General features: G+C 37.4%; 1 protein-coding gene across 2 annotated transcripts in view; it reads right to left on the reverse strand.

The window, feature by feature from the left end:
- The window catches only part of rnf43 (ring finger protein 43), a 119775-nt gene that overhangs the window by 11084 nt on the left and 83909 nt on the right, over window positions 1-24782 (reverse strand). The window lies entirely within an intron of this gene.

Raw genomic sequence — 24782 nt, forward strand, 5'->3', positions numbered from 1 at the left:
TGTACACATCACTGACCAACATCTAATCAATTTCATGTGGATAAAATCAAGTCCCGTTCATTTCTAAAATGCAAAGTTGTACGATTTAAAATGCAAATGTAAAGATGACAGTCAGCTGATAAACAGACATCAATGAGGTGTTATGTGAAGCTGTGATAACCATAAAACCATCACTAGTTTACTGTAAGTCAATCCCTACACAGTAGTCAAACATTTAATATTTATTTAGCATTTATGAGCACCTGCAATGTATATTGATGCCAACGTGTAAACAAACTCAAAAAATGTGACCTTCACATGAGTTCACCTGACCTACAGCAACCTGAACGATGACATTACAGAAGATGAATCGTGTGAAAACACCATATAAGCAATATTTACACACACACACACAAATCATAATTACTGCATGACTGTAAAAACACTCGAGTAGTACAGCCAAAAACAGCGATAAATTAAACACATGGCGCTCTAAACGAAATATCTTGCATAACCACTTCACCTTTAATAATAAATGTGTGCAATAATCATTTTTAACGTATCTCATAAACTGTGTTTTGGGGTTTGGTGATAGCAGTCGTAGTCTTCATCTGCAGTGATAAAGGGTTAAACGTGAGGATCTCACTGACACTGATTGTTACATCAAACGTTTGTGATGAGTCACGAGTGTCGCCGCAGGCTCAAACCTCTGAGCTTTAACCTAATTACCAGCTTCATCTGAACTGTCATTCCTCACATGAAAACGCTGCCGATTATTTTGTTATTCCGTCAGACCTGTCAATCTGATCCACCCGAAGCATTACAGCTCTAATCATTAAACATTTACACAATCCTTGTGAAGAGATAGATGTTGTTACACTAGCGCTGGGTCTTTTTGCTTTTCATTTATGAAAATTGTATTAGTAATGTTTTGTGCTCTTTTACGCCATCTCATGGTCCAAAAAGTGTGACCAGATAAGATGTTTCTGATGTGAAATGTGTGTAATAATTGCAGAGAGAGACAGAGAAAGTATAAGGTCAGAAATAAACACCACTCCTGCTTTATTCTTTGAAGACAATTCTTAATTAGTAGGGATGCACTGATACCACTTTTTTGGAGTACGAGTACTTGCATTTCAGTACTTGCCGATACGGATACCGAGTACTTAATAAAAAACATGATTTAAATTTACAGGTAACAGCTTTAGTCATTTAATTTAACAAAAAACAAGGGACTAGTTTTCCAGTTTAGACAACATGAGGCATTAACCCCTTACATGCCGCTCAAACATAGACATTTCTCAGACTGTGGTATCGGGGGACTTTTAACGAGTACTTTAGAAAATGTTGTACCGAGGCCGATACCAGTATCGGTATCGGTGCATCCCTATTCATTAGAGACACACAATACAGAAATACTGTAGGACCACTACACCTGCATCTTATCTGTCAACTGTGAGGAAGAAACATACAAATAATGTATCCAAATAACATTTGAATAAAGATCTGAATTAAAGCAGGGTTGGGCCATATTTACATTAATGCATTTTCATTTATACACATGGACAACATTTTTATCCAAAGCAAATAAAGGTAGACCGATTAATCGGTTTTGCTGATTAATCGGCATTGATAATTCATTGGTGGAACAATCAGCCATCTGCAAAATCTGCAGGGTTTTGAACCAGATTTTTTCCCCATTTGGTTTGTTCCGAACAGAAACATTATGTTAACGTTTCCAGTTTTCGGTTCAACCCTAATATTGATGTTTCTGAACCGGTTAGAACTAAAAATATAAAGTTCCAGAACCGGTAATAACATTCCATGTCAGCTGTGGGATATACTAATAAGTAGGCTGATCATTACGACATTAAACTTAAATTATTAGTCTGCATAATTTTTCTTAAGTCTCTATAATTGTCTATAGGGCAATTTCTGCCATGTCGGTTATTGGCAAACAACTTAAACAAATGTTTTTATTAGAAAAAAGTACTGTCGAGATCATTTTGTTTGTATGTGTCCTGTCAAGAACAGAAAAATTGTTCGCTTGCTTTTTGAAAAGCGTTTCTCCGTGTATGCACTTTTGAGTGCACTTAAACACACACACACACAGACGGAGGACGAATTTCAAACAGCGCTTCGGGAAGAAGATGCAGCATAAACAGTCGCTCCACATAAAGTGAAAATTACGTTGTTTATCAGTGCTTTATTCACCAAATGTATTTTAATGGACTACATACAGTATGAGACACAGTAGCGCAACTCTCTCTCAAGTTTATACATCAAGAGTTCTGATCTTTGAGTGGCATTGGGATAATAACGTTTGATTGGAGTTGGACCGGACACATTCAACCACATGTGCGTCTGTACATACAGAAAATTGCTCACATGATGACTTACCTGAAATAAAGTGAACACTACAAACACAAGCCTCTTTGATATATGCATTGTCCCAGTCTGCATGTTTAATTGCTTGCAGCCGCAGATGTTGTATTTTTTGAGTTTTTGCAGGAATCCCGAAAAACTTAACGGCAGACCTGGTGCGATTTTTAAAGCCCACGACGCAAGTAGGCATTTTTGACAATACCGAATAATACGCAACTCAATCTGCTGTAATGACTTTTTTGACCGCGACATGTGCAGTGGGAACCGCCTGTGACGTGAACTGTGAAGGGGTCTATAGGCGTATCCATGGCGGGAACCTAAGTTTGTCTTCAAGTCTGACAGGATGCCAATACTAGTAGTACCTCAAACAAAAATACCCACAGATAAATCCAACTCAAATGTTTAATGTCATATTACTATCAATTTGAATTAGTTTATATCCAGCTGTTTACTTTTATACATGATTTATCCATATTTTAAGTTAATAACGAGAGAATGCAAACTACATGCAGCTGTCGGCTATGTAAACATATCAAAATCTGATTTCAGTGCTTACACAATGAATGCTCTACCAGTTGAGCTGCAGTAACATCAACTATATATTATATTTATAAATAAATACACACTGTATCAAATCCACATATATTTTATGTTACTTTAAATAAATAAATAAAATAGTAGGTTGACTTGCAAAACCAAGTTGTTTTAACTTCATGCTGTATTTTTTTACAGTGCAAAATGTAAATGATGTAAATTGACTATAAACACACCTGTGAATATATATTTCATATTAATGCAGCATGTGACACTGAATGTTCTGCATTGGATTTTAGTGTGCAGTTTTCTTTCATCAGGAGATCACAGCCCTCATGGGCTCGGATCCACACAGGCCCTCACATTCCTCCCGCTGTAATCTCTGAGAGGTACAGAGGGGAAACGTGTTGACAGGACGGCTCTCCTCTACCTACTCCAGGGGGATTGTGGGAGATTTTGCCCGGGCAGGAGAGAGAAACCAGCGGGCAAATACAGAAAGGGGAAACGTCTTTTTCATAGTAAGGTGTGACTTAATCTCCTCTGAGGAGCTGAATTTGTCTTTAGGCTCCGCGCCGCATGTCTCTGCCTGTTAATGCTGCAAAACCAACAGAAGATCCAATAAACACCGATCTTCAGCCAGCAGCTAAACCTTTTCTCTGACGGTCAGAGGGGTAAATAGACAGTTTTCAATTATTGTAACCAGTGGCGGCTGGTGCTGAAATTTTTTTTGGAGGGGCGCCTACAAACTTGAAATTAAACTTTTACTGTAGTAATTAATGCATGTCTGTAAATAGCCGTTTATCTGGTGATGAATATCATTACTGCTTAGCTAAAATGCTGAAAATGTTACTTTTGAAGTCAACTAAATTAGGAAATAAATTTACTATGAATTTGTAAGTCTAACTATAATGTGGGATTATTATCATTAATAAACTAATCATGGTAATCATTTACACACACGCGCGCGCGCCCACACACACAAAGTTTGTTATACATAAAAATATATCAATTGACATCCTTGATTCAATGACAATTACCAGACTAATTATCTATTCTCAAATAAATGAACTGCTAGCCTTTAGTGTTTGTTGAGTAAAGAATATGCTGTACATTACAGAAACGGGTATTTTTTACACATTTATTATAACAGAGATGGCAGAGATGCGTGCGGACCTCAATTCACTGTAGAGGTCGGGTTGAGTTTTAGGGTTTAACCGACAGTAGGCACGGGCCGGTTACCGGTTTCAAGTTTACCAAGGTTTGAAACTGTCAAGGTTTCAAAACCACTAAAATATTCAGTGATATTGTTTCTAAGGTATGAGCTGTGTTTATACAAAATTCATTAAATCATTAAGTCGTGATTGATTTGATGTTTACATTTAATATACATTATGAAAAAATTCTATTTTTTGAAAGCATATTATAATTTAAAGGCTTTATTTTTACCTGGCATTTGATAATAACACATTTTAGTGTTGCAATGGCAATACCGCAACACAGAATCTTATACCGGCCCATGCCTAACCGACAGTTTTGAGGTTTTGTCACAAGCTCTTTTCAATACTTTTCATTTGTTAAATATTTGCAAAAGCCACAGGCAGACAATTTGTAAAGAGGATCAATAGCAATTATTTATGCAAAAAAGTAAAAATGACCAAAAAATGGAGATACAAGGTTTCCGTCAAACATCGGTGATATATCTGTTTTGATCCACTTTATTCAAATAATGTACACACTGTAAAAAACTGCAGCATTTTTGTCAAATCAACAAATATTTTTATGCAACTTTAACTTTAAAAATTATAGGAGCAAAAAATGATTTTTTTATACATTTTTGCAATATTACTTGAAACTGTCTTTACTAAATGATAAAAGACTATTTATTAGGTGCACTGAAAGTAATAATATTAATATATGTCATCTGTGCACAAGATAAGGCCTTAAAAACATCAGCCAATCGTTGATGCGATCATCGTGTAAACGATTGGTCCTCTGGCTTGTCAATCACTGCCATTATGTTCCTTATGAGAGACGTGCGCACTCCAGTAACTTTACACAGGTGACGCATGCGCATAGCACATGAAACTCCATATTTAGTTTCAGTTTGTTTTCATTATGGCTCCTGCTTTCCATCTCGAATTTGCACCATGGAAGAGAAGAAACCCGAAGGAGGACGCAAAAGAAATACTTTTTTTTTTGAAGTGGCTGAGCAGAGATGAAAATTGTCAGAAGAACGTAATCTAACCAGAGTCGTTATTGGAGAAACATTTCAACGCTGGAGAGCAATGAAGGAACAGAGAGTGTCAAGACAGACCCACAGTTCTCCTCGACAGGTAACAGTGATTATTCTTTCTTTGTGGAATAATTATTGTTGTACTGTTATTCAGGTATATCGACGTTGTTCTTGTACTGTAGTTGTAAGTGACCAGTCTGCTACATGCTAGTTGAAATGGGAGTAAGTTAGCGTCGACTGATCTAACGTTACGTCTTGTGTGTTTATTATCATATCATTTCACATAATTAATCCACTGACGCGACACAGCATATGCCGGTGGTAAACAAACACTCGTGTTTAAATACTCGTGCACCATACGCTTATTTCAAAAACTCAGTAACGGTCTTTGGATTCTCAGTCGGCGGAAATATCCTCTTTTGCGCCTTTAAAGGCAGTGATTGACAAGCCAGAGGGCCAATCGTTGACAGGATGGCTGATGTTTTTAAGGCCCTACCTTATGCACAGACGACATATATTAATTTTATTACTTTCAGTGCACCTAATAAATTGTCTTTTATCATTTAGTGAAGACAGTTTCAAGTAATATTGCAAAAATGTATTAAACAAACATCCTCTTTTCCACCTTTAAGTTAAACAACTAGTTTTTATAGTAGTAATGTCAACTATTCACAACCCAAAACTTGAATTGACTTTTTTTTACAGTGCATCAGTATTCTTTATTTCTTTTCTTTTAAATGCCATACCAGCTTCTAAGACTATATTAATGGCGAGAATAAAGTATAATAATTAAAAAAAGGAAGACTAGAAAAGATTTTCTCTAGAAATCTTAAAACCATGTTTGGATATGCATCCAGGTGGATGCTGCACATTGGTGGTGGTTGAGGAGATTCCCCCATTCATATGTAAAGCGCTTTGAGTACTGAGAAAAGCGCTATATAAATGTAAGGAATTATTATCAGTATTTTATAGTTGATATAATATTGTTTAAACCCTTAAGATGACTAAATACCATGTAAAGTTCCCTTTGTAGGGCACTAAGTAGCGACTGAACATCACCTTTTCTTTAAAGAAGTCCATTACATGCCACTGGTTTAAGAATGATTCCCATTCCTCACACCTGTAAGGAATATCCATCATCTCTGTCCCCATCACTGTCACCACAAACATCTCCAGTTCTCTTTGTATGTCTCCACAGGGCTTCAATTGTTTGCCTTCAGCAATCTATTCAGGAATTCCAGTTTAAAAGGAAAAGAGACCGAGAGAGAAAAGAAAGGGAGAAAAAACGAACGAGAGACGTGACCACAAACTAAACGGATCAGAGCCCGGGAATTCTGAATGACGCATCAAACAATGCTAAACCAATGATATTATTTTCATGGTGTTTATGCAGAAGACCTCTAATTTATCTGAATGTGTGCTGTATATGTGTGTATACACACCTGATAGGTCAAACCTAACACACAACACCTGTTCTTACTTTCAGTACTTAAATGTGAACTTGCTACATCAGTAAAACACAAAATCAATGTTCGGGTGTTATGATAATAAGCTACTCAAAAAAGCTGCAGTGTGCCGATCCCAAAAAAGATCCCAAATGATACACACTATCTTTTATATATTACATAAATCATTTACGGATAGACTCGCTTTGGACAAAAGCGTCGGCTAAAATGACTAAATGACTGAATCATAGTCTTCAGCCAGATGTGTAACAAATGTGCAAAAATATCAGTGAAACATTTGTTTCATTAAAAGCTGCAATGTTTAACTTCACAACTAAAAATAATAAAAGTAAAAAAGGCCTGTGGCTTCATGTTTAGCACATCTTCTAGACACGATGGGCTGTGGTGCTCATTTGTCAGGCACAGGTTTGAAATTGACATGAGCTGTGTTGTGATCTCTTCCCCTTTGGCATAAAAGCTCACATAACACACGCTGTTTCTGCTCATCTCATGTTAATCTTGAGTACCTATAGAGTCATATTACATCCTTCATATCTCCAAAGAGTCTTCAGGTTTATTAGATTTATAAAAGACAGATCAGCTCTAGTGATTGTTTCCGGAAAAGCACCCAGAGGCGTCCAACGGGAGGAGCGAGTCACGAGCAAGCAACACACAAAAAACATTATCCCACTACTGTATCTCTGGATAACTTGTGATTTATTACATGTGTGTGTCATTTAAATTATATGCACTTACGTGCCGATTGCCAACACAAAACAGCCATTTTTTTGCAGTTTTACTTACCGCCTGTGACTCATGACCCGGTTGGGACCGCCCATTTCAGTGAAATCTAGAGTTAAAAAACACACAAAACTCCACTGCTACCCCGGATAAACAAACTATATCCATTGTTTCCATAATGCTGGCATGTGGGCTGGCTTTTCTGGGCGAAGTGCCCATATAAGGAATACGAGGTCCCTGATATGTAACGGGTACCCATGTTTGAAAAAAAGGCTCAACTGCTATTTTGACGCTTTGCATTTGTTAAGCATGAAGATTACAACTCTTTAACTGTGTTAATAAGTCAAAATGCATGAAATTATCAATTATTAATGAAATTAGCATTAACCTTCCCCCCGTTTAACATCGAGTTGGTCAGTAGATGGGGATGTTACTTTGTAAAGAAACACTACACTACTGCGCACATGTGATAAATACAAAAAATCAATCAAGCAGTTTTGTTTTGTGTAAAGCAGCAAAACTTTGTGAACTTTGCTTGAGAAGTGTTAATAAACTCAGCACACGGAGAGTCCTGTAGACCACCATTGCTGTTTGGTTATACTCACGCACATAGATATGTATAAAAAAGGCTAGATGTCTTGCCCGCGCTGCTAGCCAATGGAGGTCGACGTCCGCACCTGGCGGCCATCTTGTCTCAGGCAGCTCGCTCACTTGTATGAGTTTTAATGGTGCATGTACTTTTAAATAACCATAACTTGATCAATTTTCTACCAATTTTCAAACGGTTTGGTTTGTTAATAATGTTCATGAAACATGTAAAAGCATCCAGAATTATAGCCATGTTAATAACGTTTGTAAGAAACCAAACCATTTGAAAATCAATAAAAAACTGAGCAAGTTAAGGTTATTTAAAAGTACATGCACCCTTAACACTCAATACTATGAGTGAGCGAGCTGACTGAGACAAGATGGCCGCCGGTGATGACGTTAGAGACTCGGCCGTAAGACATCTAGCCTTTATTTTACATATATATGCTCACGCATGCCTATAGACTGAATTACCACATGTGCATAACATCAACTTAATCACAGATTCACATGGAGACAACAAGGCATCGCTTTTGAAAATGTACACTTTGAAACCCGTCTTCCAAAGTTTTTAGGACCCCAGAACCGAGTTGTTGTGCAAACAAACAGTAAAACCGCATAAAAACGTTCCCGGTTTTGGTTGAAAACGTTGTCATGTAAACGGCCCCTTAATGTGGAGACTTTAGGTTTATAGTCCTAGGAAAACTAAATGATTTACAGTCCCGTCTCCACTTCAGATAGTTACAAACTTTGTAACTGACTCCTGGAAACACAAATTGCAAAACCACCCACCCAGTTATTTGCCCTTCAAACCAGCAGAAAACAACTGGATATTTCAGAAGAAGACTCATCGTATTTCATTTAATTGTACATGTTTCATGCACTGAAATGACATGTAGTACACTTAAAATAAAAGACTTATAAAGCCAAATGTCACCACATTACATAACAAAAAATTAAAGTGATAGCAAAGATCTGTTGCATGATAAAACAAAAAACAAGAGCATAAAAAGTTTATTTTTGGGTTTAATTTAATTCCTTCAAATGTATTCCCACAATTGGCATAATGATCCAGCGGTGTAAACTTTTAACCTACAGTAAAGTATCTTCCTCCTGTTCTCTCACGTCCGAGCCTCCAGCGTTCCCGTTCCTCTGAGCAGCTTTCTGGTTCTCTCTGGTGTGCGCACAGGCCCGGGCCTGATCTCAACATTCACGGCCAATTAAACCCTGATCTTCAAACGACACTCGCCGCACCATCAAAGACTGAGAAATGACGACAGTCGCCGCAGGGCTCCACAGAAACACCAGAGCCGGCAGGCAAACGCGCATTCTCTCTGCACGCTTCAAACGCGCTCATGCCGGCGTGTGTATTTCTCAAATGAACTCCAGAGCTTTTGGAAAACTTGCGAGGCTGCGCGAGTGACGGCTAAGTGTTAAATCTGGGAGGTATTTTAATAGCTGTAATTTAACAGTGATTAAAAGATAATGATTCACTGTGTGTCTCAGCTTCTGCAGTTATAAAAAGAGCTGCATTCTTGCAAACACACATGCACGCACGCACGCATTACATGCATGCATGGAAGAATGACATGAGGCGCAAACATTTTGCAGCATTGTAAATGCCTCGTGCACCAGACAAACGTACTGTATGTAAAAGTCATTGATGCATTGCATTATGCATTTATGTATTTAGCACACACTTTAATCCAAAGCAAAGTATGAACTTCCTCAGTATGTGTGAGGATCGAACCCATGATGTTTGTGTTGCTAACGCAATGCCATAGCAATGGATTGTGATTGTCATTGGTCCTGTACTCTGGAGAGGCTCTATAAGCAAATATCTAGCAATGCTATACTGTAGCAACCACCCACAACACCATAGCAGCAAGTGCTGTGTTCAAAATATCAATACAACGATACATCGTCATAAACGTTGTTTTTAGCATTAAAATCCCTATTGAAAAATCCAACATAAGCTGGTAGCTGATTTTAGCTGGTTTAAGGTGGTTTACGCTGGTCCTGCCAGCCTGACAAAGCTGGTCACGCTGGTGGGCCAGCTGGTCTTCCAGCCTGACCAGCTAAATCCAGCTAGACCAGCTTTAAAAGGGACCAAAACACAGCTAGACCAGCTTGCTACACCAGCAAAGCTAAAACCAAGCTGGAGACCAGCTAAAACAAGCTCAGCAGCATATGCTGGTCTTAGCCTGATTTTTCAGTAGGGATAGGTGCACTTAAAAGAAAAAAAACCTTAAACCCTTGTCCCCCCTCATTTTTAAGATGCCAGCTATGCACCTAGATGCATGTAATTATCTGATATCTGGTACAGTCAACAAATTGGACTTGGGCATCAAAACTTGCAGCGTAAATGCAGCCTTAGACTTACAGTAGTGATTTCAAACAATTCATTAGTAGGTTAAAGGTGCAGTGTGTAAATTCTAGCGGCATCTAGTGGTGAGGTTGCGCATTGCAACCAAGTTCTCCGTCCACGGCTCACTCCTCGCTTTTGAAAAACATAAGTCCCTTTCACACATACAGTCTTTACTGGTAATTTACTGGTAAATTGCAGTTAACATGTCATGTGTGAACAGAACCTTTCCGGTAAATCAGTGCTCCCAATTTACCAGTAAGACAGGTTGTAAGATTACCAGTAATTTACCAGTAAGCGTTATGTGTGAACGAAAATTATAGGATTGCCGTCATTTAGAACGGACGACGTCAGACCGTGCTGACAGCTTCGGGCCAATCATAGCGTTTTAATACAGATGACGCGTTTACCACCACAGTGTTTAATGACGTTTCCACACACATGCTGCTTGAAAGTTGAGCACACCTGAAGTTTACGTCCACATTTCTTCACCAAAGTTGTTTAAAACAGCTTACCGCCGAATTGCCGACGTCCTTAGCACGTCCTCTGTGAAGCCTAACGTGCAAACAGTAGTGTTGTTAAAAACGCATTTTCGGTTTGACGTCGTCTCATTCAATGTTGTTTGGTCATGAGCAACTTCGCGACTGTTTACCACAGACGTGAAAACAACAAAATGCGTACCGTGGATATGAACTACGTGGATTGTTTACAAATACAACACTGAGCTCGCCGCGTGCTACAGGTACTTCCGCTTTCTCAACGAATTTACCGGTATTTTGATACTGATGTGTGAATGATGTCTTACTGGTAAAATAACGGAACGCCACTGCGTGTGTGAACAGCACATTTTTGTATTTACTGGTAAATTCATTCTGGTAAATTCATGGTAATTTAACAGAATTACTGTTTGAAAGAGGCTATAGATAAGCTACGGTAGCCACCAAAGGACAAAGGTGTCATAGTCGGAGACAACTTAGTAAAAAAAGTTTGTCTGATAAGGGCTTCTGTAGAAACATGGCGGCACAAAATGGCGACTTCCATGTAAGGGGACCTTCTGTGTATGTAGATAAAAACGTCTCATTCTAAGGTCATAAAAACATAACGGTTCATTATGAAAGGTCTTTATACACCACTGATATTATAGTTATGTATATTATATTGCATTTCTAACAAGAGATCCTCCTAAAAGTTACACACTGCACCTTTAATAGTGAAAGTAATGAGAAAACACTTCAGGAACTACGAGTACTCAAAAAGTGGCAGTCACCATTGTGCCGTGTTATTCTTCTACAATAGCATCCTGCATCCATTACTGGAACATTCTCCTGAAACACCTGTACATCACAATAGACAGATTATCTCTCTCTCTCACTCGCTCTCTTTGCCTTCCAGTTTTCTCCTCTATTGAAAGGAAGAAGAGAGATATGCACTTGTTTTGAAGAGACCACAAAGACAGTCATGCTCTCTGTAGCATTCATACTATTGTTAGTGTACTACAATACATGCAGACTCAAAACAAGACTCGTTCATCTGGGCCATACAACGATCACAACAGCAGATCAAACCCTGAGGTGCCGTTGAGAGTCGGGTCACAGAGGACTGTATGAGCCGGTGCTACGTTAACACACTACTGAGAGATAAATGCATCTTTAATTTACATTCATGCATTTGGCAGAGGCTTTTAAAAAAAGTGACTTACAATGCACAAGGTATACATTTCATCAATATGTGTGTTCCCACAACCACAATGCTGCTCAACTGTAGTGTTCAAGTATTATATAATAAACAACAACGAGGCACAGGGTTCATGTAATCATTTCTTTTAATTATTAGTAGGGTTAACGAGATCAAGAGCGGCAGTCAGCTGGTGATGGCGCGTTACACAGAACTAAACAACTTTACTACATCACTAGGTACGTTTACATGCAAACAAATAATCTGTTTGATGGCTCAATCGTATTGAAAAGTCTTCATGTAAACACCTTTATCAATATGATTGAGGACGATCGGATGCAAATTTGGATCGTTTTGAAGGGGGTGGTTTCCGATCTGCAGGAGAAAAGTATGCATGTAAACACGTGAATCATAATATTTTCTAAATCGGATGCAAAAATATCTTGATTCTCGTCACAGAAACACTCAATAATAGCAAGGCAATAGCATCACGCATTATTAAGGTAACGTTAATGGGGTCACGCGCTGTACACACGATGTACTAAATTCTGCAGCCTTTATGTATACTTGTAAAACATTAGGGTACTTAAAGTAAAAAATAGCATTGTGCCTTTTAAAAAGTGTGTTTTCATTACCTATATCTGAAAACTTTTTAAAAACAACTTTCTCCAACTCAGATTTGACTTTTATCCAGAGATAAAGTGTGAACTCGACGAAAGATGCTGTCCGCAGCGTAGCGTTGCCAAGTCCTCTGCTTTTTTCGAGAAGATTTGTGCCACTCTTTAAACTGTGTCCACCAGTTGTTGTTTTTCTGCGGGTTAAAGATTAAATTATTTTGTTGCTTAGTTGTTGGTATTTGGGCTGTAAATAATCATTGGGGTGCTTTTGGGCTAGTTTTTATCATCCATTCGGATGGTTTTGAGACGTGAATCTGGCAACCCTTGCTGTGGGCTTGCGCAGACTTTCGGTTCGGATTCTATAGAATGTACATGTAAACAAACATTAAAATGAGATTGCAATGTTTAGGGTGCATGTAAACTATATCGTCGTAACCTTCAGTCGGATTAAATTCAGTCGGATTGACAAAATTTTGTGCATGTAAACATAGCCACTGAAAACCCTCACAAACATGTCTGGGAAAAACATATTTAAAGAACGATTGTTTTGTGAGAATCCACGCGCACACAGATGCCCTCATCGGCTACACAAAGACGAGTTTGAGATTCCCGTTTTTCACTTGTGAGGAACCCATTCCAATGGGAACACATCACACAAACTGTGTGACATAGTGAATGCTTCTGCGTATGTAACAACAACAGAAGACTTATCGCCCCGCCGGACGACCTTGAGCTTCAAACACAACAGATGAACTGCAGGAATCCACAACAACTGTGAGAGCCGTTGCTCAGAGACCAATGGGCCAAAACACACACACACACACACACACACACACACACACACACACACACACACACACACACACACACACACACACACACACACACACACACACACACACATTATAAGTGTAGAAGTGATAGAGACGTGGGACAATTTCAGACTTTTTAGCCACAACCTAAAAGAAACACCCACCCACTTCCTGTACAACCATCTGTATACATTCCATCTATAGTCTCTCTCTCTCTCTTTCTCTCTTTAAGTGTGTTTTATTGGCATGACAAGAACTGTGCATTTGTATTGCTAAAGCATTTGCAGCTGGGCTGCATACAAATAGTGAAAATAAAACAAAGCATATAGTGCAAAAATTAAAGGGATAGTTCGGCCAAAAATGATATTAAACCCATGCTCACCCCCAAGCTGTCCGAGTTGCATATGTCCATCGTTTTTCAGACAAACACATTTTCGGATATTTTAGAAAATGTTTTAGATCTTTCAGTTAATTAAATGTGAAGTCACGGGGTCCACGACCCCCAAGTCCAAAAAAAGTGCGTCCATCCTTCACAAAATAAATCCAAACGGCTTTAGGATGATAAACAAAGGTCTTCTGAGGGTAATCCGCGCGGTGCTGTTTTAGAAATATTATAACTTTATAAACGAAAATAACTACTTTCCGGTAGCGCCAAAATCTTAGTCGCGTCTAAAACATTTTCTAAAATATCCGAAAATGTGTTTGTCTGAAAAACGATGGACATATCCAACTCGGACAGCTTGGGGGTGAGTAAAGCATGGGTTTAATATCATTTTTGGCCAAACTATCCCTTTAAAAGAAAAAAAATAAGTTAGGTAAATAAAAAAATAAAAACAAAATGCTAAACACAAAGTATAGAATAAATAATAGAATAAAATGGAGACATGAAGTCAGGTCAGATTGATTTTCTCTTATATTATGACATGCAGACCTGTATTGTGTTGCACACAGCAGTCCTTATGATCTCTCTCTCTCTTTGTGTAAATGAGGACATCCCATAGACTTCTTTTAAGTTTATAGAGCACTAGTTTTAAATACTAACCCTAACAGAAAACTGCAATTTTACAATGTAAAAAATCTTTACGTACAAGAGAGAGAGAGATGTGCCCACAATCTTTATTACACAAACTTGAAAGCATCTGTTTCTCCAGCATGTTAAGTGCTTGACAGTCACGACTCTAGCACATAAACCCTCCATCTCTGTTAAATCATCTGAATCTGACCTCTGATCAGCCCCTGACACCACAAACACACATCAAATACAGATGCAGGAACACACACGTCTCTGCGATTTACAACATCTAACCCTTCAGTTTAGAAAAAACAACTTCAAAGCTGTTAAACGCATTAAGATTATCTAATAAAAAAACATAAATCAATCCATTCATTTAATGGGAGAAGAAACTCTCTCACTGAAGAAAACAGTAAGAAAGCAAAGAAAGTGTTTAGCTATATGACAAAAACTACAAAGTTTTGTTTACAGATGTTCTTGTAGCTCAAAGGTCATGGGTTTGAATCCCAGTGAGCACACAAACCGATAAAAAAGTACAGCTTGAATGATGCACTGTAAGTCACTTTGGATAAAGAGAAACTTAAATGTATACGTTTTAATTCATTTATTTGGTAGCCCTCAAATAATTTTTTTATACAGGTAGGTTTGAATTTGAGTCCAATATAAATTAGACAGAATTAGACAAGAAATGCAAAGGAACTATTTACAGGATTATTTATTTATATACAGTGTAGTGGTTTTAATGAGCTAATAGTTCCTATTGGTATTTGAATGGAAACCATTAGAATTTTCTGTAACGGTTTTATTGTTTTTTCAGCAGGGTAGACATACAGCGTTTGATTTTTGCTGAACTTTTCAACACATTGATATCCACTACTGAGTAACCGAAACCTTTCAGTTTTTAATTCAAGAATACGGAAAATGTAAATGAAATGCTTCACAGTCTATGCACTCTTCAGCCAACAGCTGTAAGTCAATAGTCCCTTTCACACATACAGTTTTTACTGGTAATTTACTGGTAAATTGCAGTTAACAGATCATGTGTGAACAGAACCTTTCCGGTAAATCAGTGCTCCCAATTTACCAGTAAGACAGGTTGTAAGATTACCAGTAATTTACCGGTAAGCGCTATGTGTGAACGAAAATTATAGGATTACCGGCATTTAGAACGGACGACGTCAGACCGTGCTGACAGCTTCGGGCCAATCATATCGTTTTAATACAGATGACGCGTTTACCCCAGCAGTGTTTACTGACGTTTCCACACACATGCTGCTTGAAAGTTGAGCACACCTGAAGTTTACGTCCACATTTCTTCACCAAAGTTGTTTAAAAGAGCTTACCGCCGAATTGCCGACGTCCTTAGCACAGCCTCTGTGAAGCCTAACGTGCAAACAGTAGTGTTGTTAAAAACGCATTTTCGGTTTGACGTCGTCTCATTCAATGTTGTTTGGTCATGAGCAACTTCGCGACTGTTTACCACAGACGTGAAAACAGCAAAATACGGACCGTGGATATGAACGACGTGGATTGTTTACAAATACAACACTGAGCTCGACGTGTGCTACAGGTACTTCCGCTTTCTCAACGAATTTACCGGTATTTTGATACTGATGTGTGAATGATGTCTTACTGGTAAAATAACGGAGCGCCACTGCGTGTGTGAACAGCACATTTTTGTATTTACTGGTAAATTCATTCTGGTAAATTCATGGTAATTTAACAGAATTACTGTGTGAAAGAGGCTAATTGTTTCAGTAGCTGCGTTACAGATTTGCACAAAACTTTAGCGCTATTTTTTAAAATGTCAACAAAAAAACTTGCGAAATGACGCTGTTTCCATAAACCGATGATGTGTGACTGAAGTTTTTCTTCCTGCGATAAGTAATTCCAAACATCAGGTTGATTGATGTTGGTAGGTTTACTAATATCACATCCACGGCACTAGGCATTATTTTTATACAAAGGAGACATAAGAGTCCTATTCAAACATTAATGCAGAGGAAAACCCCTCATACGGCAACATGTAGGTGTTTCTTATAGGTAATAGTACACGTATTTTAAATCAAACGAGACGTAGGAGTGTTATCCAAACATTATTGACAAGGAAAGCCTCTTATACTCATACCGTGTCATCTTTATACAATAATTATTTGACTTAATATATCAGGTGACCTGGAAATGTGAATAAACTGTTTCCATTGCAGTTTTGTGAAATACGCCTCTTCCGAATTGCCTGAAAAACTAGCTCATGTAAGCGTAAAAACTTTTTTGCAATATATAACAGTTTTCGACGTGTCTCCAATGTCTGTATTTTCAATTCGCAATGTCAATTTGTGCAATTTCACACAGCTATTGTCTTTCTTTTGTTGTTACATTACCGCTAATATCACAGACAACAGCAGCACCACACACAAGCACATACACTACACACTATAAACTGTACACATACACGCACACTACACACACATAGTCTCTCATGATTTTCTAGTAATATTTAGTTTGTAAAGGACTGAATGTGGGCCAACAGTGCGTTTCATTTTAAAGCAGCATCACAGACAAACGTTTACTATAAAGGTCTACATGTGGAGACACACGGCTCTTGTCTTTTCCTGTCCGCTTTGACTCATGTCCTCACAAAAAAACACACTTAAACCCTCGCTCCTTTCAGTCACTATAAAACGCCTCTTTGTGGATTAAACCTTATTGCAAGTACTGAGCAAACAAATCTGCTTCTGTTTGGAAAAGCGCACACAATGACAATACGCTGAAATCGAAGGGCCGTGCCTTTGATGGTTTGGTGCGGACCTTCGAACCCAAAATGTAAGGGATGTTTGGATTGTGTGGGAGACTATTTGAAACTCTTTTCATTCCGACACAAGCATTGCCGGACTAGCCCGGGCGGGACGTTTTATAAAGGGGGACATGCATTATCCACGGTACCGACAGGAATGTGAGGGTGTCTTGTCTGTATTATAGTAGTGGTCAGGGCTTTGCTAGGTGGTTGTTAGCGGTCCAAGACAAAATAATCTACTCCCGGATTCCCGACTGTGGACATCCCTTCAGAGAAACACTTTTTCGGGTTTCTTGTAACCCATTTTAACATCCACCTGAGGAAATCACAACCGTGATGACTTACAAAAGCAACAGTGCACCTCTTTATAACAAACCACAAAATTTAATTATTCAAACACATGCACAAATACAATTCATGTCTGCAACACAATCATGCACATCATGTTTGATTACAGTTAACAGTTTGTTGAAATTATAAGCAATAATATTAACAGTAATGCTGCCTAAGCATCAGAATTATAGAAGGAAAACTGTCTGGTCGGAATTCTGCATTAAAGGCACAATATGTAATATCTGCCACTAGAGGACGCTAAAACAACAGCGTAGCTTGATGATGGGATGTTCATGGACGACGTCATAAAAATAAAGTTTTATAATAATAAGCTCACTATAACTATACTCATTATAATGTAAGCTCACAGTGTAGCTTCACAGAGACGTGCTAGATGCTTCAAGTACTACTTTGAGTCAATGACATGACACGCATATTTTTGTGTCCGGGGGCATTATGTACTATAAAAATAACTTTAGTATTTTGGGTTCGAAGGTCCACACCAAACCATCAAAGGCACGGCCCTCCCATTTCAGCGTATTGTCATTGTGTGCGCTTCTCCAAACAGAAGCAGATTTGTTTGCTCAGTACTTGCAATAAGGTTTAATCCACAAAGAGGCGTTTTATAGTGACTGAAAGGAGCGAGGGTTTAAGTGTGTTTTTTTGTGAGGACATGAGTCAAAGCGGACAGGAAAAGACAAGAGCCGTGTGTTTCCACATGTAGATCTTTATAGTAAACGTTTGTCTGTGATGCTCCTTTAAAATTAAACACACATTCAGTCCTTTACAAACTAAATATTACAAGAAAATCATGAGAGACTGTGTGTGTAGTGTGCTTGTGTACAGTATGTAAAGTAGTATGTAGTTTATGTGCATGTGTGGTGCTGCTGTTGTCTGTGATATTACTTTTATGACATGTGTCACTTTTTTATAAAACCTATTTAGTTTAAATATATTTTCAGTATTTTTTAACAATAAATACAAATGTTTGGTTTAGTATCTCAAATTTTGGCAACTGTCTATACAAATTAGCAATTTAAGACAACTTTTAAAAAAATGTTGTTGTTGAAATTATTAAAAATTCAAAATAAGATCATACTAACAAATTTTATAAATATCAGTAGTTGTTGGGATGTTAGGATAATTGAAAAAACTTTTATGGATGTTTTGAAATGTCAAGGTAGTACAGTACAACCACAATCATGGGTCTTTTATTAGGAGTTAACAAGTAAGCCTATAAACAACAGTAAACATGATTTTTAAAGTTTTTTTTAAATCCAAGCTAATGTTGTCTATAATTGTTGTTATACTTAAAAATAAAAAGTATTATTCTTAAATGTATAATTCTCAAATGTTCATTTTACGGTAAAGTTGTTTTACACTTTCAAGCTATTTTCAGGATTATAATTTTAAAGGCCACTATCAAATAAACAAACAATCAGCATGACACATGGACTAGGGCCGATTAAATAATCGTATCATCGCAATTGTTTGACCTCATCACGATGATTTCAGATCACCGCAATGATTGCACCTCTCTCTAAAAAACACAAGGGGGAGCTGCAGCGGCTGTATAAATCTGAAATTATCAGATTACTTTTAAATATGTGTATTAATATTTACAAAAGATTTAATGTAAATCACAACAATGTGTGAAAATTATTTCATAAACAAACAGAAAAAGTATGAGAATTAAATGTCCAAGCAATAAAACAGATAATTAACCATCATAATCGTCACAATTTATTAGACAATTAACTGTCAGTCAAATTTCATAACCGTGACAGCCCTAAAAGGGACCAAATTTAAATGGCAAAATGGCAAATAGATTGATGATTGGTTTTTTGAAAAAAAAAAAATGTAAATGTACTGAAATGTTGTTCAATAAACAAAACTTTTTAAACGCATTGTTCCTGACTCAAAAATATGCATTAGTTAAGATTTTTAAGAGCTTATTTCGTCATTGACCTATAAGGCATGGGCATGACATTGAAGTATCACAGTACTGCTTTTGAATCATTCTCGCGATACTTTGATGTCATAGGCCGATCGGTCTGCGCAGTGCCACACGCAGTCAAACACACCTATCAGCAAAATCAGAAACCAGGGAAAACCTGACATCATTGACAAGCGACAAAAGAGGGGTGGAAAAAATTATTTGAATTCAAACATTGTTGAAAACATTTAAGTACACATAAACAAATATATATATACCTTCCTAGAAGATGTATCTTACATATTGTGCCTTTAAAGGGGAAATCACCTGTGGTAAGACCTGTGGTGATCTCCAGACGGTGATGTCAACGTTCATTCAAAGATTACCGTGAGTCACTTCTATTTGCAACAAATGATTTGTTCTGTAACTGCATTCATAAAGAAACATTTTAAAAACAACTCCCTAATCTAGTCTGGTTTTATGCGCATTCTTAAATATACGCCATCTATTTACTGAGATTATCCAGGACAATTATAACTCAAGTCATTACAGTAAAAGGTTCAGTAAATGCAGTCAGATGCTGTCTTTGAGGTGAACATAACAACCAGGCATTATACACTTGGAAAAAACATAAACGAGCACAAAGAGCCTGTTCACACTGTGTGTTAGATGGGTTATTAACTGTACTTAACTTATTGAGACTTATTGTTATGTAGATTTAACTGAGTGATGTTCAGGGTGTGGTGGCCACATGCGGCGAAGCACATTCAATCTCAGCTCTGTTCCTAAACCTTCTGAGATGCCCACACAGGAATTATACATACACTGAAAAAATGACTTTCTAATTTAGTAGTTTTGTCTTGTTTTCAGTAGAAATATCTAAAAAATCTTTAAAAAAAGTATTTTTCTTGATGAGCAAAATGACCAAAGAAAATAAGTCTAGTTTATAGACAAAAAATATACAATTTAAGTGAATTTTAAACTTAAAACAAGCACAAATATTTGCCAGTGTGGTGAGAGAATTATGCTTGAATTAATTGTTTAAGAAAAAAGAAATCTTATTTTAAAAAAAAAATTCTCACCCCATTGGCAGATATTTTTGTTAGTTTTAAGTACAAATTCACTTAAATTGTATATTTTTTTGTCTAAAAATTAGACTCATTTACTTTGGTCATTTTGCTAATCAAGAAAATACATCTTGATTTAAGATTTTTTTTTAGATATTTCTACTGAAAACAGGACAAAAATACTAAGTAAGAAAGTAATTTTTTGTCCCATCCTTCATACACTATTGACTTATAGGACCAGATTTACTAACAGCTTGCAAAAACCATTATTTTGTCGTTAAATAACGTCTGGATTTACGAAAGACGCCCAGTGGATAATTAGCGCTTTTGTCTAGTTATTTTTGCAACTAACCTTTTTGCATATGCATTTCTAGGAGTTTCCCTTTCAGACCAAAAATTCATGGGAGGAGATTATTTAAATGATTCACGCAAAGTGATTTACTAATGTTTGCACTTGTGAAATTACTGGAATTTGCGGCATTATTTATACTGAAAAAAGTATGTCTTAACCACTGATCTATATAAATGACTGGATTGCGCATAGAACGCTTAACGTAACAGCGTGAGGTGAAGCCAGCGCAGAGTTCGAGCTGCCATCTTGGTATACCCAACCGGCAGACGGCGTCATTGACTTCTATTCAAAATCCTGTTTTAAATTCACCTGCTTTACAGCGTATCAGTCAGGCAAGATTATTTTTAGGATATGTGTACGTAAATTAATGGTTAATTCTGGTGTTATTTGCAATGTTTATGTTTTATTCGGGCAGGAAAATGGATTTATAAAAAAACGTTAAGGTGAGTGTGTCTGCTGCATTCTGTTAATGACACGGGTATAAATAAAGTTTTTTTTGACATTCAGCTACACGGTCAGCGTTATTTCTCTAAATAAGTTGAGGTAACTTGTAAGTTTAGATAACACAAAACCAGCTAATTATTGCATGCACATACGGTACAAAGTATGATTATTTATTTAGATTTCAGAATGAGCACGTTTGTCATTAATACTAAATGCTGCGGTCTCTCTGCTGATCTGATACTGTAATGAAGATGAATGTATAATAACTGATTAAAAACTAATATGTACAACTTTCAGTAAATAACTATGTACATGCTTAGGACGTTTGTGTTTTTATAATGTATAGGGTAACTTCAGATATAAAAACGAAGACTAGTAAAGTGATGTTTTATCATTAAAATCTGATAACGTCCATTGATTTAATAGAATGTTTGGGTATACCAACATGGCGGCGCGGTGGCTTCACAGTTGTGACGTCATGCGCAATCCAGTCATTTATATAGATCAGTGGTCTTAAATCATTTTGCGCTTGAAATGGCTGAAATTGTAGCTGATAAAAGAGGCATCAGAGAGTGTGTGGTACAAGGCAGAGGAGATTTTTTGTAACACGTTACAGTTTATTTGGAATTCCAGAGGAACTTATTATTTAAAAATATTGTTTGCCAAACCATGCTATTTTTTATTTGCTGGAGGAAATAAAAGAGGAGTCACTAGAAGTCACACAATACCAGACATTTCAAAACTTATTGTAAACCTATGGTTTTGTTAGCTGTGATGTCCGTGGTGCTGAACTCAAGCTCATCAGGTGTTAGTAGATCACCTGCACCTCATCAGCTCTGCTTATTTGCGACCCTGAACTAATTTGCGCTGCTCTTAGAAGATTGCGTTGGTCATTATGCAAACTTCACCTGTGTTATTTAATTTGAGCCTTTTTAGTAAATATCCCGCCAATATTACCCCTCCCATCTGCACTTGTTTGGAATTGCACTCTCATGCCAATTTGCTCCATTTAGTAAATCTGGCCCATAGTCTTATTTGAACCACAAAAATCTAAGAATGAAATATTTAATTAAAAACTAAGTTATCATTGTATATATCCATGACAGATAAAATGATTTCAGAACGCATTGCATTAATCTCAGCAAAGATGGTAAAGGGAAATGATGATAATTTAGATGACTTGTTATCTGTGTTGCTGACTATGTCAAACTCACTAAAGTAGAAACTTTGTGTCTGCTATGACAACCACATCTGAAATCTCTCACGTCCAACAGCCGAATCCCATGGACACATACAGAGCTTCTTTCCTTTCATACAGTACATCATGAGCTCACCATGAACTCCTTTCATCTCAGGCTCCTCTGTAGAGATGCCCAGCTAATCTTAGCTCTATAAACAACATTCTTGTCATGAGTACATTTTTCCTTGGATGCCAACATTTTGCCAGCCTCTCTCTCTCTCTCTCTCTCTCTCTCAAACAGAGATCTGAGGTAGAACAAGTGTGCCAAAAGCGAAGGAGGAAGAAGGGGTGAGAAGTAATGATAGCTGTCTTTCCCACATGCTCAGCAGTGTTGGAAATTTTGTGGTTGAGCTACCAATTACAATTTATGCATAAAAAATGTATAAAGCAGTACAGATTACAGTGGGAAACAGCAGCGTTTCACCAAATATTATTAACACAAAAATGTAAGTGTCGGTGCTGACGGTGTAGTGGGCAGTGCTCTGACATATGGTGCAGACTAGGGATGGGCATTCGATTAAATTTTTTTAGTCGATTGTCGGGAGAATTAACGATCGACTATCGATTAATCATTAATATTTTTATAATAAAAAATAATTATTTAACTTTTATAATTAAAAAATGTTAAATACAAAAATACAGCATGTTTTCCTCCATGAGACCTTTATTACAAGATCAACTTGTGGCAAACAGTTAAACTACATTTAGTTAGACAAACGGAACATATATGCGCTTGAATATGCGGTGCTCTAAAGCAGTGGAACCTGCAGCTGTGAGCCGCATTCTTAAAAAGAGACCTCATTTGTTCCCAAAAAATCATGACCTCTTCATGATTCTTTTTTTGCAATCAAAACGGAAGGTCACAGATAACGGAGTATGGTGTATATTGCACCCTGGTGGTAAAATGTTGAATTGCTGCCACACAGTGAAATTCATTTAATTGCTTCAAGACACACGCTACGCTAGGCAACGCAACCTGCATTAGATAAAAAAAGTATTCGATTAATCAATAACAAATTAACGTAATCGACTAAATTCTTAACGATCAATTATCGATCGTCGATTAATCATGCCCATCCCTAGTGCAGACGCACTTTCGGCTTGAGGCCTTTTGCCGATCCCGTAACCCTTTCTCCACCCTGTCCTCTCCTTACATACTGTCTATCAAATAAAAAAATGACTTGTATGCTATAAATTATAATCTTGTGTTTTGCTATAAAACAGAAAACGTGCAACACTACACAGAGATCTCACGTCCGCAATTCATTTGTTTCATGTGTTATGTCAAAATACGCAAAAACATTTCACAATCATTCAACTCATATTAATGAACCTTACACCCAATGGCGGCCGGTGACTTCTTTTTCGAGGGTGCACGATGCGAAGCTCTTCACAACATGTATTTAGCCCGTCGTGTGTGTGGGTCATCATGTCAAAATATGTGTTCGGAAGAGAAGTCACCGGCCGCAACTGCGTACACCAAAAACGAATAAAATGCATTGCAAGTGTGCAGTCTTGTCCAAGACATGCAATAAACTATAAGAATATAGCTAGAAATTAAATAAAGTACTTTCTCGCCACCAAGATTCTCTTCAAATTGTTGCTAATGACAGCGTTTGACGAGCATTACACAACAGGGTTCCCACACCTTAGTTAACTTTAAATTCAAGGACCTTTCAAGGACTTTCTAGGTCCAATACCCTCAAATTCAAGGGCTAAATGTGGGGACACATTTTAAGTAAGAGCAATGCTATATTGTGTTACCTTTTAAGATACATTGTTACAGTTCCCTTTTGAGGGAACTCGCGCTGCGTCACTGCGGTGACACTTTGGAGATGCCTCCCGGGGTAAGTGTGTATGAATGTGTATATCAAATTCAACCAATGGTGAGGCTTAACGATAAAGACAGGGTGACGCGGGAGTCAGGAAGTATATCACTATCTGAAATATTGCCAAAGACGGCATTACAGGGATCATGAAGTATAGCAAGAGAGACACAGCATCTCGTTCCCTTCTCAGGGAACAACAGTTATATACGTAACCCGTAAATGTTTTCATGTGTCAAACACAACTATGCAGAAAAGCATTTTGGTATGAATCAACATTTTCGCATACAGAAGATACAAGCATTTAAAGCAAACAGTTTAACACGTGTGCTTAAAAGTCTAGAATTTTTATGATATTATCCTACACTACACAGGGAATAATATGGATTTTTTCCAGAAAACTTC

The sequence above is a fragment of the Misgurnus anguillicaudatus genome, chromosome 22, assembly GCF_027580225.2.
Source record: "Misgurnus anguillicaudatus chromosome 22, ASM2758022v2, whole genome shotgun sequence".
In the NCBI taxonomy this organism is placed as follows: Eukaryota; Metazoa; Chordata; class Actinopteri; order Cypriniformes; family Cobitidae; genus Misgurnus; species Misgurnus anguillicaudatus.